Source organism: Mizuhopecten yessoensis, unplaced genomic scaffold, assembly GCF_002113885.1.
Source record: "Mizuhopecten yessoensis strain PY_sf001 unplaced genomic scaffold, ASM211388v2 scaffold10871, whole genome shotgun sequence".
Taxonomy (NCBI): domain Eukaryota; kingdom Metazoa; phylum Mollusca; class Bivalvia; order Pectinida; family Pectinidae; genus Mizuhopecten; species Mizuhopecten yessoensis.
The window spans coordinates 25,965-40,630 of NW_018408763.1; the positions used below are offsets into that span (position 1 = coordinate 25,965).

The 14,666-nt window shown below is 37.7% G+C and overlaps 1 protein-coding gene across 5 annotated transcripts in view; it reads right to left on the reverse strand.

Annotated features, from left to right (window-relative positions):
- The window catches only part of LOC110463185, a 51,743-nt gene that overhangs the window by 22,528 nt on the left and 14,549 nt on the right, over positions 1-14,666 (reverse strand). For 2 of the 5 annotated variants that reach the window (XM_021517581.1, XM_021517579.1), the window contains exon 2: positions 4,645-4,722. The exons of 1 other annotated variant lie outside the window; for it this stretch is intronic. The gene's annotated coding sequence lies outside the window, so the exon portion shown is untranslated. Of the gene's footprint in view, positions 1-4,644; positions 4,723-8,431; positions 8,518-14,666 lie in introns of all 5 variants that reach the window. 2 more of the 5 variants (XR_002464356.1, XR_002464355.1) reach the window with 2 other exon arrangements.

The following is a 14,666-nucleotide window of genomic DNA, read 5'->3' on the forward strand; positions in this document are numbered from 1 at the left end:
ATTTTTGTTGACCTTTGTCCATGGAAGGTCCCTGCAAAATTTCATTGAAATTGGTTCAGGGGTTTTGGAGAAGAAGTCGAAAATGTAAATTGTTTACGGACGCACGACGGACGACGAACAACGGACGACGGACGACGACGGACAAAAGGCGATCACAATAGGTCACTTGAGACTTTGTCTCAGGTGACCTAAAAATCCCGGCAGCCCTTCATCCCAGCATGTATTAAAGATTTCAAAATATTTGACCCCTGTGACCTTGAAAATTGATGAAGGTCATTTATTTGAACAAACTTTGTAGCCCTTCATCGAAGCATGCTTCTGGCCAAATATCATCACCCTAGGCCTTTTGGTTACTGAGAAGAAGTTGTTTAAAGTAAAAAGTTGACGCCGGATGGACACCGCACCATGCCATAAGCTCACTTGGCCCTTCGGGCCAACCATAGATATATAATTTTGTAGGAATTTGGGAATTTCTAAATGTTGACTTTTTACGTATAATTGTTACTGTTTTGTTTATATACATCATTATTTTTGTTACCATTTTTATGAATATAAATAAAAAAAGATTTATTTTTTTTGTGTATGTTTTGTTGATTTTAAAGGAAAATAACATATGATGAAAAGTTTATGATATGACCATTTTGATAGCACACCCCTAATCAGTCCTCGAGTCCTTATATCAGCCCTCGGGCCTTCGGCCCTCTGGCTGAAATCAGGACTCTCGGGCTGATATGGGGTGTGCTATCAAAATGGTCATATGATAATCTCCAAATACATTATATCAGTATTGGGATATAACATACGTACCTAAGTCTGGTGTCAGGGCATGGACACTGAAAGCAACCCAGCGGCTGAAAGTCTGACAAAATCAATATCGATAGTTGTTCCAGAGACGTATACTTCTATATGGCTTTATATGTCTCTGCTGTGACCAAGTGTGAAGAAAATCCCCCGTTTCGGTTAAAGCGGGGGATACACAAATACTAATTAAAACAATCCACATCCTTCCAAAAAAATGGTTGGGCATTTATAGTTACCTAGGGTAGGGTATAGTCTGAATTATTCTGATGTTTTATTAATTAACTATGTAGATATTGCTGTAATATGTAATAAACGGCCCATGCAATATACTCAACAATCTCAGCCAATATCGGAATTGTTACACAAAGTCAGCCAATATTGAAAAAAGTCGGCCTTTATGGAAAATATTGGCCGACTTTTGACAAACTCGGCCAATACGAGAAAATGCGCGTAATTGAACGTGCCCGGTACACCGTTCGGAACTCACTGGAAGGTAACGTCTTATTCTATGACAAAACCCGATATGTTTCTGGTGCAGTTCCAATCTGAATCGTCGCAATAAGAACAACGATGAAAATGTGACAAATGTTCAATTTAAATTTGTTATTGTTTAACAAACATTAAACAAAAGTTATTTTCTGATTAAACATGTAAGAATTACCTGCTTCATTGTTTTTATATCTACTGTACATAGTTAATTAATAAAAGGGTCAATAATTAGCTAATTCCATATTGATTTACCTTGATCCAGATGGCCGGGAAAATGAGCTTAAAGCTTGTATTGGCCCAATTGAAATCTTGTACATCGTTTCTTTAATGTTTTCGCTGCGCTAGCGGTAGATGGTTATGTTTTAAAAAAGTCTCACTGTAGAGTCACATCTCTTAATTCACACATTGAATTTGTTGTCCTTGTATCTGTCTCTATTTTTCCAGTCAGTGTTCAGGTTACTCTTAAAATTAAATATGTTCATAGAGCTGCTGTAACTGTTGCCTCTGGCTCTGATAAGGAGTTCCACTTATTTACTACCCTATTTGAAAAGCAATTTTGGCTACTGTTTGATCCAGAGAACACTTTTCCAAGTTTGAGTGAATGTCCACGAGTAGTTGAATTCTCTGATATTTTTATATTGTCCAAGCTATAACCTCCTCACAGCCGTGCATTATCTTAAATAGTCGGATCACATCGGCTCGATCGCGTCTGTAAAGTAGTGTTGGTAGACCCAGGATCCGTATGGTCAGAGAAGTATAATCTTCCATACTTTCACATACATGGACGCAGTTATGTTTACTCTATTGTATAAATCACTCGTCAGACCACATTTAGAGTACGGAACACCTATATGGTCCCCAATCTTTATCAAAGACAAATTTTAATCTCCATAGAAAATGTTCAAAAAAGGGCTACAAAACGGATAAAAAATCTATCAAATCTACCGTATGATGAAAGGCTGCGAAAACTGGGACTGCCTACACTCGAGTATAGAAGGGAAAGAGCCGACCTAGTCGAAATCTATAAGATCTTTAATAACATCGACCTTGTAGACCATCAAATATGGGGACCAGGGGGCATCCAAAAAAGCTGTTCAAGAAACCGTTTCGCCTTGAAGTAAACAAAAAAGTCTTCAGCAATAGAACAATAACAATATGGAACAGTGTCTACCGGAAGTAATTGCTACAGCAATGAACCTAAACAGCTTTAAAACATTACTGAACAACCATAACATTACCAACAGGTCCAAATTCCGGGCCTCTTTTTACAATTAGTACCATGTACGTCACATGTGTTTTAAATTAGTTCAACTTTTACAGGTCATTCGAGACCAAATCAACAATTGCAAATTTTTAACGGTAAGTGTGTAAATATACGTGGGTTTCATTATAGAGAGAGAACTGTTTTTGTAAAGTATAATGTGTGAGCAACAAGACCGATATACTGCCACAAAACATCAATGTGTAAATAACGGACTTTTATCATTTTATGCGCAACCGGTTGGACACTATATATAAGTAAAGGAAATACAACCAAGACATCTCCAAAAGCTAAAAAGCTTACAACGATGTATTTTACAGCGAAAGAAACAGCGAAAGATAATACATCTCTGGTATGGTGTATAGATCTCGAAGTCCAGTTACCATTTTCAAAGCGTGACATTGTACTTGATCTATAGCTAAAATGTCCTTTTTGTATAAGGGCGACCATATAACACTCACATACTCTAAATGGGGTCTGACAAAACTCTTATACAGAGGAAGTAATATGTCTTTGTCCAAACAAGTAAAGGTATTTCTAACCATGCCTAATGCTCGATAAGCTTTTTTCACTTTCATTGTTATGTGATCGTTGAATTTTAACTTGTGATCAAACAGTACGCCAATGTCCTTCTCAGTACGGCTCCTGGATTGTCTCTGGTTTGGGTTTTGATGAGAAGCTAAGCATATAGCACCCCTACTGTGTGAATTTACGATCCGCACTCTGTGGTGAAGTCATTTCAAATTTCCCGCCATCTTGGGCGAACCTTCCACAGGTCGGTCACTTACCAAACGTTTTTTCCATAGCGATGTTTTCCAGGTTTACGCTTTTAAAATCAATTGTAGACTTCGTCTAATTCGTCCTTTCAAACTTGTGGGTAAAACTAAGTTGAATAAAGTCACTTTGTTTAGAAAAAAAACTCTCATCTTTCACCGCTTGAATATTTTCATTCCACCATCTTGCGCATGCGAGTTATACGGTAGAACGTGATACCCGGACAAAACATCACGACACCATTGTTATAGCGGTCAGGAAGGGTAGTTGACTACCAAAGATAAATATTGAACTATTTTTTTTCAACCCATATTTTTTTCAACTGGATTAAGACAGACATCCCTGTGGACTTATAACTTCATTGAAAAAAAGAAATTTTTAATATTTGTTTTGTCCATTAATGTTAATAAAATTAAATATCATACTGATAAGAATCATAATGGAAATGTTGTGTTTTTATTTTATTTTTAAAGTCGATAAATGTATCATGTCATATACAAACCTCCCTAAAATTCCCGAAAATAACAATAAATCTCCCCGTTGGCTTTTAACAAAGTAAGTATAGGCTACAGAAAAATATAAATGAGATAATACTATGCTAAATGCAGTATTATAATTGTTTTAAATGTCTCACTTATCTAGCACTTCGATCCTTATTCAGAGAAAAAAATCTCACTAGTTTTTACCAAAACCACAGACTTATTTCAACTGATCTCAATATTGTGCACCGGAAAGTTTTGACATGTAGGCCATAACATGCAGCCCTTTATTAGTGTTAGAAAATGAGTTTATAATATATCAAAAATGAATCTTTTTTACTAGAAAAATATGTTTAATAGATCTATATGAATATTAGAACATTAATTTAGAATTTTAAACATATTTCTAATATTAATCAGGACCTTATCTCACTGTGACTTGCCATTGGTAATCCCAGACTTAACTTTCGCTTTCATTTTTAAAAAGTTATAAGTGAAACTATTTAAAATGGCCGCCATCCTACGCATGATGTTGTGTATATCGTGTAATTACGGTTTTAGACGGCAGAACCAGAGACGTATAATACGTATTATACGTCTCTGGTAGAACGCGATACCCGGACAAAACATCACGACACCATTGTTAGCGGTGATCAGGGAAGGGTAATACCAACCAATGACGTCATGATTAAACATACATGATTAGTCACGATCATGGCGTCCCTGCCAACAGACAACACAGATAGCATTTATAGTGGTTTTGATAATAAGATGTCGTTTGTCTTGATTAAATGTATACAAACTACGAATCAGTTTACATATTATATCATATCTACTTACTTGTTGATGATTTCACACCATTGTTTTGAAAATCTTCAGGTTTATCTGCACTCGTCCGCTCATCACGTCTTCACCACACTGAATTCGACCAGAAAAAGGAAGTATATTAGTGGCTAAGTCGGATATGACGTCCCTAAATCATGAATATTCATTAGATACATTCGACCCTTACGTAATCTAATTTTAACATGTCTTTGTTGCAGATTCAATACAGTCTATAGTCTGTTTAGGAAACCCTCATGACAAAGGAACATTTTCTGTGACATATCTTTGCTCAAGATCTTGTCCTACAATTCATACTTGGCTCCTCAAGTTACCAGCTGCCTGTTAAACAGTTTTTATCGGAGTCATCTTTTGTGTTTCTATCATTGTTAAATTAATAAAAGAAGTCTTCCATTCGTCCTTCATACCACATTTATACCTATTCCACTGTGGTCAAACGGCACTGTATAGGTTCCGGAAATAGCGATCGCCGAAGCGAAGATTACTAAAGATCACAGCATAGACATGTTTTCGGTATACTATCATCATTACGAAGGTGGGTACAAAACAATTAGTATATTAGTAAATCAACCTTCGTTACGAACTTGAAATATTCCAGAAATGAAACTTCAAAGCACATTAAAATATAGCGAATCAGTGCGGTTATCACGGCCCGAGGTCGACAATGTCACAGATTATGTCAATAATTAACTCACGGATCTCCTTTGACACATGGTTTATATATTTTTTCATAATTCAATGAATTTTAAATACAAAACACACATTAACGAAAACATTTGTGTTGTTAAACATAATATAAACAATGATTGTAAATAGCACCTTTGGACATGCTACTGTATGTTAATAGCGGCCAGACTGTATGGATAATAGCGACCAGACTGTACGTTAATAGCAACCAGACTATATGGATAATAGCGACCAGACTGTATGGATATTAGCGACCAGACTGTATGGATAATAGCGACCAGACTGTATGGATAATAGCGACCAGACTGTATGGATATTAGCGACCAGACTGTATGGATACTAGCGACCAGATTGTATGGATACTAGCGACCAGACTGTATGGATACTAGCGACCAGACTGTATGGATATTAGCGACCAGACTGTATGGATACTAGGGACCAGACTGTATGGATACTAGCGACCAGACTGTATGGATAATAGCGACCAGACTGTATGTTAATAGCGGCCAGACTGTATGGATACTAGCGACCAGATTGTATGGATACTAGCGACCAGACTGTATGGATACTAGCGACCAGATTGTATGGATAATAGCGACCGATTGTATGGATAATAGCGACCAGACTGTATGGATAATAGCGACCAGACTGTATGGATACTAGAGACCAGATTGTATGGATAATAGCGACCAGACTGTATGGATAATAGCGACCAGACTGTATGTTAATAGCGGCCAGACTGTATGGATACTAGCGACCAGATTGTATGGATACTAGCGACCAGACTGTATGGATACTAGCGACCAGATTGTATGGATAATAGCGACCGATTGTATGGATAATAGCGACCAGACTGTATGGATAATAGCGACCAGACTGTATGGATACTAGAGACCAGATTGTATGGATAATAGCGACCAGACTGTATGGATAATAGCGACCAGACTGTATGGATATTAGTTATCAACCCAACAGTGACCTGAGAAATTTTTGCAGATATATTTGGACCTAAACTAATTATAAGGTGTTCATAGTAATTTTATATGTTTAAGGGGTTTAGATCAACTTTCGGTAAATATGCCGTTCGAGCCCAGTCTGGCCGTAACATTTTCTTGTGCTTCTGTGGCAAAATTGGCGAGCTTGCCAACTCCTAGCTTCGGGGTCGCAGACTTTGTTGAAGGAGGGAGGAATGTAGCGGAACTGGACTGGGTCGATCGTTGGCGACCAGGTAGATCAATTGGGTAGAGCGTCCGTCTAGAGATCGGAGGGTTCTGGGTTCGAACTCGGTCTGGCCGTTGCATTTCTCTTTCTCTTGTTACAAATCTTATATACACGAGTGAAAAAAGTCTATCACTTAAAAATGGCGAGAAACACAAATGTAAAATTACAAAACAGGAGAAAGTTACTTTTGAGAGGTCAGAAAGAAAATCATCATGTCTCTAAATATGTGAACTTTCTGTAAACGGAATTGCTACGTTTTTGACGGTCAAACGTGTAACACAATGACAGCTTCAAATGATATACATTAAAGCCAAGCCAAGCATTTACTATCATAGTGTTAACTGTACTATAAAAATTTATCGAAATATCAATTTGAGCCAGGACAGGTTCGGCCCATGATACCACGGGGCAAGTTCGGCCCATGCAACACATAAACAGTTGTAAAATTGGCGGGAAAATCTGACGTTGTATGCTTTAGGTCGACATAATGAAGCTGATTCCAATGGAGGCCTTGCTTACTCGAATGCCTGTCCGAACTTACACCATGGCGGGGCTCGTTCGGCCATCCGATCTTCCGATAGAAAAAGTTCAATAATTCTTCAAAAAACGGACGTGCTGCCATATTTCCCAGAACGGACTTGATTAAAAATGGACAGAAGTTACCCCGGTCTCCTCTAATTGTTATGTCGGTCTTATAATCTCATTGAGCTAGTGTTCTTATCTCATTCTGAATCAGTAAATATTAGAGATCAACAAAATTACGATAGAAAGTTTGATAAGTCACAGCTATACATGATACACGTACACGTGGACGGTCATTTATGTAATCATAGAATATAGTTGTACGTAGCTCACACCACTACACATTCCTGCTCACACGTACCCTTAACGCTGCTAAACCTCTGTAATAACAATCGATAGAGACTTATTGTCATGTAATAATTAATCATACAACGTAATCGCAAGTAATCGACAGTATAAACACTAGTAATCATAGTCAATTTTATCATAACAAGCAAGTAACCATAAATGTCAGTAGTCGTCGATTAAGAACCACGGTTGTTCAAACTATAGACATTAACTTAACAGGAATTTACTTTGATTGTCTCCTCATACACTATTTATTCATCATCGTCTCTAAATTCAATCAAAATTTATCAGATTTATTATTAGAATTGTAGAAATTAGATTGACTCGGATACCGGCGCTTTTGATTAATGATCGATTATATAAGATTAAGAAGTGATTATCAATATATATGACATTTTATTGGGTTCAAAAGTTGCAAAAATAACTGCTGTATCCGTTTTGACTACTTATACCACATGGGTGGTGATTAGAATAGTCCAAATTTACCTCGACTGGAGGTGTCCAGCAACGTGATTATTTAGCTCTCGCTTCGGTGATCGCTATTTCCGGAACGTATACAGTGCCGTTCGACCACAGTGTATTCTATAGACTGGCTATAGCTATACCAGCCACATAGTTTTTATGAAGAATTTCTCATCTGCATTTTACTACTATACTACTAGCTTATCTCCCCCTAGTTTAGAACTTAGGGTCTGGTCAAATCTGGGAAAAGCACTCCCCGGAACAGTGGTGAGTGCAGAAAGGTCAAGCCCATATAGCATCTAGAATCAGACATCAACATTTTTTGAGTTAAACTTTTTTCTTAATAATTCAATATTCTAGAGACGGAGGCCAGTCTATGTATTCTAGCCAAAGGAATATTTGAGTACTGGGCAATCCGCCACACAGATAAATCTCCCCGTCGGCTAACAAGACACGTTAGCCTGGAGCGATAATGACTTGGACTGTAGGCCCTATATAATCATATCCCAACTGAAGACGACAAACCAATTCACAACCCACCAACCTGTGATGTCCACACCTCTAGGTCTGCTGAGCGATGGAACAGTGGTAGAGACAACATCGGCCTGTGCCGCTCACATAGGTGTCTAGCTAGGAAGAAAGACGTAGGAGTAAGATGATGCATAATACCGCCAGAAAATCAACAAGATCACAGAAAAGGATTATTCCTATCCCTTAACTCAGCCACCCATGAAATTACATAATGAACTATTCCATCCTTTAAGTTGGAAGAGTTCAAATGTGTCTTCAGGGTTGAATGAGTTAATGTTGAGTTTGGTTTAGACATCCCGGCAGGAGCACCTCTGTACTCAACGCTACATCTCCAAAGACATGAGGTCGAAGTGGCACCAACAAACTGCAAGAAGAACATGTTTATCACTCGATTCGGACTGTTATAATACACATGCCCGTATTCATGAATCCGCTCTCGTGCTCAGGCATGCATTTTGTGCTCAAACCAACTCTAATGTAACTCACTTACATGTAAAGCATGTCAAACAATCAAAAGTAAAAAAATTACATTGGAAACAGTATTTGGCTTTAAGTCTCTTTGATTTTATTTTTCAAAATCATTGACAAAATAAGATTTCATTATTAATCTATAAACGGAACAAGAAATTAGGCTGAGCACAGAACCCATGATTGATCACGAGAACGGTTTCATGAATACGGACCTGGATACATGTCCTTTACCGCCGTGGAGCTCTGGAGCTTGTAGATCTATTCATTAGGTATCCTATGAGACACCGAGTTTATATAGTCATGGTCAGGGTAAGATACCCGCCTGTCTTATTTTCTCGTCCTGTAATTCTCGTCATCATCAGCGTGGCCTTTGTGACCTTGAACTCCTCCACTACTGATGACAGCGGGAGTTACAGTGATGATGTCCGGCTATAGTGACGTCCGATGCTTTAGGAACTGGACATGACTCCTAACCGCTACCACAGGTAGCTACTGTTGGATCTCTCAAGTCCTTCCACTGTTGTCAAAGGAACCTCACATATCACCAGGGGCCACACGAGTCTCGGCAGCAGCCCATATCGGGTGCCTCTTGGCTGGGGCCCTCCTTCATCTCACCAGAAATTACTTCTGGACGCAGGCTGCGTCTGTAGTTCCACAAATCTGCACATCGTCCTTGCTTGATGGATCCTCAGGCCACGGGTGATTTTACTCACCTTTCCACACTGAAACGTTACTTCTCTGATGCTCCTGTCATCGTTGCTCCTGTTACCAAACGTGTTTGATTGCGTGTCCACGTGGTTTCTGTTTAATCTTTCCGTGTGCGCCTTTCTTGTCCCCCTCCTCTCTGGCGGCTCTGGCGATGTCTTTCTTCTTGTTGTGTTGTAGCTAGATGAATGGTGTCATCAGCGTTCGAAATAATCTGTCATTCTTTACAAGGTGGTGGACTCTGCTGGTGGATTCGTTATTCCCCGAGGATTACTTTAACCTTGATGGCCACAGTTATCTCCTTTGCGCAGTGGCATGGTTCATAGTATACAGTGGTACACTCTGCTAGTGGATTCTTTATTCCCCCACCCTTCACCGGTGTGTCTCCTGTTTTAGCCGGGAAATATCAGCTTGTCACCCCCGATATTCATACCCAACATGTGTTTTTTGTTGTGACCCCTCGGGTTGGAGATTTCTCTATCACACCCTCAAGGTAGGGCAAGATTCTATTAGTCCCCGAGGATTACTTTAACCTTGATGGCCACAGTTATCTCCCTTGCGCAGTGGCATGGTTCATAGTATACAGACTTAACGTACATGTACTGTTTACTTTGAAATTTACATGTTCCCCTCCAAAGTTTTGAATTCGTCATCAAGGGGTTTTACGCGTCTGTCCCTCTGTTTCAACAGTAGGCAATTAGACAATTTTGATTTCCAACGTTTTGACGCCTAGCATCACTGATGAGTCCTAGAAGGAGGAAACAGCTGTAGGATTCAGGGTAATTCATTGTTGGCAAACTCTATCTAATACCAAACTCTATCTAATACCAAACTCTATCTAATACCAAACTCTATTACCAAACTCTATCTAATACCGAACTCTATCTAATACCGAACTCTATCTAATACCAAACTCTATCTAATACCAAACTCTACCTATTACCAAACTCTAACTAATACTAAACTCTATCTAATATCGAACTCTATCTAATACTAAACTCTTTCTAATACCAAACTCTATCCAATACCAAACTCTATTACCCCCCTCTATCTAATACCGCACTCTATCTAATACCATACTCTATCTAATACGGGGGGCTTTCTAATACCAAATTCTAAACGTACAATCACCGTGGTGGTTTTACGTTCAGTTTTCACTCGTCAGGGCCCGTATTCATGAAACCGTTCTCGTGCTCAAGCATGGAATCTGTGATAAAAACCTACTTTTTTGTAACTGGCTTAAAAGCATGTCACATGGTTAAAAGGCCAAGTTTAAACAACGTATATGGTATTCGGCCCAAAGTCTCTCCAAATTATTTCACATTGACAAAATGTTATTTTAATTAAGTTATCAACGGGATAAGAAATTTGGCTTAAGCACATAACGATTTTGTTATCGTTACAAGATATAATCCATGAAATAAACGTATGTTTCTACAAACGATTTATATTACAACCGTACCATCCCATATCACCCCTATAAGAGATAAGTTACCTGCTTGATTGGAGACAACAAGCAAATATCTACCAGTCTCGTGTAGCAGGAAAGAAACATCTCGGTATTATTTACATATATATAAATATACATATTTTACATTACTTGTTAAATACATCATAGGACAGTTCACCGGCATGTGAATATTTTACAAATAACGTTGTAAGTGTTTCTCCTAGCAGATTTACTTAGTTCTCCGACAGCAAAACACAAATCTACTATTGGCAACTAAAGGATTTGATGACCACATGGGACATCTGGAAAAAGTCTTCAGCAAGTTCTGTAGTTTAACTTAAAGCGTAAACTAAATCAAAACCTACCAACTCGTCTAAATTGAAGTGTTGTTCCTCAAACACAAATCCGGAGTTGGAGAGAGTGGTTCAGGAGTCGAAAACTCCCGCCACCACAACAGAAATGACTATTGAGGTATTCCATGTATAATGAAATCGCCAAACATCGGCCAACATCGGGAAAATTCGTAATCTGGGAATTCCCCTAATCGTGACGTTATTACGACAGGGTGAGGACAAAACCCGGGATGCACTCAGGCGTGAAGAGTTTTTGGTTGAATTTTTGTATATATTAGGCCGTATCTCCTATAATATATCAGTGATTTTTATTCGGAGACCAGTTTAGGAAAGATAATTTTAAACCCGCTACAATGATTTAAGTTGAAGTGGTGGCCGGAATGAACCACTATGAAATAAAAATGGCAATATTTCCAACTGTTTCCGTTAATAAATATTCATATCTCAAAAGATACTGAACTGATTTTTGTTCAGAGACCACTCTGGTCAAGGGAATATTGCACTTGTTAATATGATACCAACTGTTTAAACACATCAATCATATAAATCGCAAAATTGGTGGCCGGAATGAATCGAAGTCGTTTGAAAAATGACGAAAAAAGTCTAACTTTCTCGTAAATTTCTGTCTTTTTTAGCATACTTTTTAACAGAAATATTCCATGTATAATGATATAGGCAAACATCGGCCAACATCTGGAAAATTCGTAATCTGGGAATTCCCCTAATCGTGACGTAATTTTCGACATGAGTTACCGCCCGTTGAGGAAACGAATGTAAACAAATGGTGGCTGTTCGTGATTTGAGCGGCCGCTTCAAGAGGCTCGCGTCAAAAATACGCCCTGTCAAGAAATTGCAAGTACTTATAGATCATAATTATAGCGGTGGACATTTCTGCAAAGGAGAAGGAAGTTGTGAAAATGACGACTGGCATTTGTTTAACAATATAAAGCTAGGTAAGCATGCAGAACGTTCTGTGTGGAAGGATGGCCGGAGGATTGTTGAATTTGACGTTTTACTGTCCAATTTAAGTTCATGTCAATCGTGCAAATTAGAGCCAATTCCTTTAACATCTCTAAATATTGTTGGAGAATTTAGGAAAGGATTGAGTGGATCATTGTATGTTAAGTGCCAAAATCCGGATTGCGGTGCGGTAAACAAAGCCACTTACGGTAAAACGCACCACATCAAGTTAAATGGGATGCCTTGCTTTGTTGTCAACACAAAGCTTGGGACATGTAAGTATATTTTACACTGTTTGCAATGATTATTGATTTATTAGTTTCATATCACAGATATCCAGCAAAAATGTCAGATAAAACTAATTAATAAATCTGAAGAATCAGACTCCATATAGTTACATTTGTATGCATGTTAGCTGTCATTTTTTTGTTTATTTTGGTTGTAAAATTCTTAGACTTTGTTTTTGAATATCCGTTTTTATTTGATACTGACATTAAATAAAATTTACATAGGCTCCATGTTATACACCAGGAACACCACCGGCTGTCAATCAAAATATACAGAATGTACAGCTGTTGTGTCAGACAATTTGATTGAACATATATACTAATGTAACATTTAATTGATTATATACTTGTGAAAAAATAAGTTTGACAGTCTATAAGTATTTGGAAACTATATTGAAGCATTGAACTGCTTTCAGTTGGCATTCATAGGCAATATGAATGCCAACTAGACAAAGGCAAATTCAATGAAGCACGCTAGAAAATTGAATTCAGCATTTAGTTTAAATAATGAATGTATCGTGTATGCTTGCTCAATGAATAGAACAATCGGTCATCGCCTAGGGAGGGTCAGTGGTATCCAACGAAACAATTATGACGTCACACTAATGATGACGTCGACAATCTGTCCATGGCATTCATAGCCGATATGAATGCCTACTGAATTTGGTAGTGTTATATAGTGGCAATGCCATATGATGGTAAAAATATTTGGGTACAGATATTTGATTTTTGACACATACAAATTCTTTACAGCAATGATTGACTGTGTTGGAGGTCGTGACAATAATTTTCTTTCCACCCTCAACATAAAGCCTATCAATAGCAGAAGTTTGAGGGCCATGGAGAACCGAGCAGGTGGATATGTTGAGGCTGTCTCCAAAACATCCACAAAAATGGCAGCAAAGGAGTCCTTTCAAATGGAAATGGAGTAAGTGCTACAGAGAAACTAGTTATTATATTACACTTATAGGTTGATTTACTGACAAGGCAATATCTTTTCAATATTTTAAACTATTTGAAAAAACCTGAATAATTCTAGAAAACAATCAGTTTACTGAAAATGTATATGATTCTTCTTTTTTTTCTTAATACATGTACAAGAAATGTTAGTAAAGGTAATAAATTCAATGAATTTGCCTGATGTATAAAATTTCATATGCAGATTTGTACATGTGTTAATATTTATGTTTTGATAATATTATAAATTTATCATCTTCTGTATCTGTAACGCAATCCTGTTATATTTAATTTCCAGAGATATTGCAAAGCAGGAATCTCTGGAAGCTCAGAAAAGCATGGGTGAGAGTATTTGTGTTCTTGGTGTAACTCCATTGCCAGATGCATCACCATCGGTACGGTACTTATAATTTCTTATGTAGGCTCCATTTGAAATAATTAAGCATTGACCTGTGCTATATATAACAGTTTGATAATATTTAAACATTTAGTTACATCATCCTAACTGTATTATTTATGCTCGTGTTAATTGCTCCATTTGAAATAATTAAGCATTGACCTGTGTTGATATGGCGTTAATGATCGATATAAATGACATAGCTTTGCAGGCAAACACCATAATGCAGGCTATCATATGTGGCATTTAGTTCAGATAAGTGTGTGCATCGTGTGTGATAGTTCAATGAATAGAACAGCCACTTCCATGGAAAAGTCAGCAGTGTTCAATGGTACAATTATGACGTCATGATAATAATGATGACGTCAGCATGTTGGCCATGACATTTACAGTCGATTGAATGTCATCTGTAATTGGTAGGGTTATATAGTGGCAACGTCATGCAACGGTTTAAATAATATTATGTGATCATTATTATGTATTTTGACTCAGTTTATCTACAGTATTGTAAAGAGTAGACTTGTCCCTTCATATTGATANTTTTGACTAAGTTTGTCTAGGCTGGGAATTGCAGGACCCAGCTGATGATGGGCATGTCCACGGAATCTAGGTTTTGTGGTTTTTATGGTTAAATCTGAAAACAACATTTTTAGGTCACCTGAGACAAA